Source organism: Gossypium hirsutum, chromosome D02 (genome assembly GCF_007990345.1).
Source record: "Gossypium hirsutum isolate 1008001.06 chromosome D02, Gossypium_hirsutum_v2.1, whole genome shotgun sequence".
Lineage (NCBI taxonomy): Eukaryota > Viridiplantae > Streptophyta > Magnoliopsida > Malvales > Malvaceae > Gossypium > Gossypium hirsutum.
The window spans coordinates 22,676,941-22,679,322 of NC_053438.1; the positions used below are offsets into that span (position 1 = coordinate 22,676,941).

Sequence of the window (2,382 nt, forward strand, 5' to 3'; positions counted from 1 at the left end):
CATAGCATTATCTCTTCATAGAGATTTTAGCAATTAAATCTCTCAAAGAACCCTTGGTCGGCCACCTTGAAGAACCATCAGCAAAGGAGCAAAGCAAAGGAACGAAGGAGTCTCATCAATCAGAGTCTTAGGTGACAGCCACTTTGAATTGGGTTTAATCTTTCTTTTCTTTAATTGAATATAAAGATGTTTGCTATGTGTTCTTTGTTCTTGTTTACAACAATGTTAGCTTAATTTTATTTAAGCTAAGATGATTGTTTTGATTAAATAATATTTATTTGAATCATGCTTATAATGTTTGTGCCTCAATCGATCATGTTTTCAATTAAAATTAAGTCTGTATTTCATTCATACATGATTGAAATGCACCTGAATTAGCTGAGCGATCCTAACCAGACGATGGCTAATGGACGCATAATTGAAATGTGCATGCTCAATTTAGATCCAAACACGATTAAATTGTAAGTTGCATAACAACTCTACCCAAGCTCTGTTATCTGCATAGTTTTTAGATTTGTGTGATTAAATTATTTCAAACCTAAGACATCCCTGTTACCTCACACGAATTGTAAGAAACCCTTAGTAAATAAGGATCAGTAAAATGCGAATTTACTAAGTAAAGGATTCCTAAAGGACCTAATGTGGTTTCCAAACTCATGAAAGATCGAGTTTCCATGGAATGTTTTTCCGAATGTTATTAAGCATGTTGATAATAAATTGAGTTTAATTAAAGTAATTGTCCAAGTTTATTTATGTTATAATTGTTGTAAATGGAGTTTAATTTTACTAAAATCTATTTCAATCATATAGTTTCCATACTTAGGATAATTGGCATTATGGATCATTGTATCTAGTTTAATATATTTTAATCATCACTTCTCAACTATATTGTGTTTTTTGTTTACCAAATTGTTAATATAATTTTACAAATTAAGTGACTTAGCACAAATACAATCCTTGTGGAGACGATAACTCAATACTTACTTATTACTTGATAACGACTGTGTACACTTGCACAAACCTAAGCGTTACAAGTTTTTGGCGCAGCTGCCGGGGATTGTCAACTGTTGCCGTAGTCTTTTTTTTGTTAAATTATTTATCTTCAATTTGATTTATTTCTAGCATTACTAACTTATTCTTTTTAATTATTGTGATTTTATTTTCAGGTGTTTATGAGCATAGATCGAATTATCGATTTACTCCCTGTAGACCCATAAATTGAGCGAACTTTCAGACAAAGAAGACGTGAACGAACAGCTCAAAGACAAGTCGAGATGGACCTTGGAAATCAGAATCAATACCAAGGTAATAAAGCCGATCATGTATGAAATCCTATCCTCATTGTCCATGATAGGGATCGATGCATCAAACAATATGCTGTGCCACTTTTCAATGAGTTAAACCCAGGAATTAGAAGGCTAGATATTGAGGCAAGCCAGTTTATGGAGGGCTAATTTAGTGGTATGCCCACGGAAGATCCACATCTCCACCTTTGATTGTTTATGGAGGTGAGTGATTCATTCAGGATTGCCGGTGTGACTGAAGACGCACTGAGGTTGAAGTTGTTTTCGTACTCATTGCGAGATTGAGCACGAGCATGGCTAAATTCATTGCCACCAAGTTCCATATTTATAAGGAAATAAATAGCAGAGAGATTTTTGGTTAAGTATTTCCCACCTAGCAAAAACGCTAAGTTGAGGAACGAGATCACAACTTTCCAACAATTGGATGACGAGTCTTTGTATGAGGCTTGGGAGCGATTCAAGGAATTACTTCGTAAGTATCCTCATCATAGGATTCCTCACTGTATCCAGTTGGAGACATTCTATAATGGTCTCAATGCACATACAAGATTGATGGTAGATGCTTTCGCGAATGGTGCAATTTATCTAAGTCTTATAATGAGGCTTATGAGATCATTGAGAGGATCGCGAGTAATAACTATCAATGGCCAACAAATCAAACAACTTCAAGAAGACGTATAATCGGGGTTCATGAAGTTGACTCCTTCACTTCGTTATCAGCTCAGGTATCGTTTATTTCCTCTATGTTAAAATAGTTAATTGCTAATAGTACTAATAATTTTGCAACAAGCCACCAAGTTCGTTTGAAATAGTTTCCTGTGTGTACTGTGGGAAAGGTCATGCTTTTGAGAATTGTACATCAAATCCTGAGTTAATGTACTATGTGGGGAACCAATATCAAAATAGGAGTGGACAAGGACCCCAGTCCAACTTCTACAATCCTTCATGGCGTAATCATCCTAACTTTTCTTGGAGCAACCAAGGGAATGGACCGAACAACAACTTATTACAACAAAGACCAAACCAATCTCAAGGGTATAATTAGCAAGCTTCAAAACCATCTCATGCTGAGGCATCA

The 2,382-nt window shown here is 35.3% G+C and overlaps 1 non-coding gene across 1 annotated transcript; it reads right to left on the reverse strand.

Moving 5' to 3' along the window:
- Positions 1-1,691: 1,691 nt before the first annotated feature.
- LOC121214960 (small nucleolar RNA R71) lies at positions 1,692-1,798 on the reverse strand. Its single transcript, XR_005910695.1, has one exon. It is a non-coding gene; the product is annotated as a small nucleolar RNA R71 (small nucleolar RNA).
- Between the last annotated feature and the right edge of the window lie 584 nt (positions 1,799-2,382).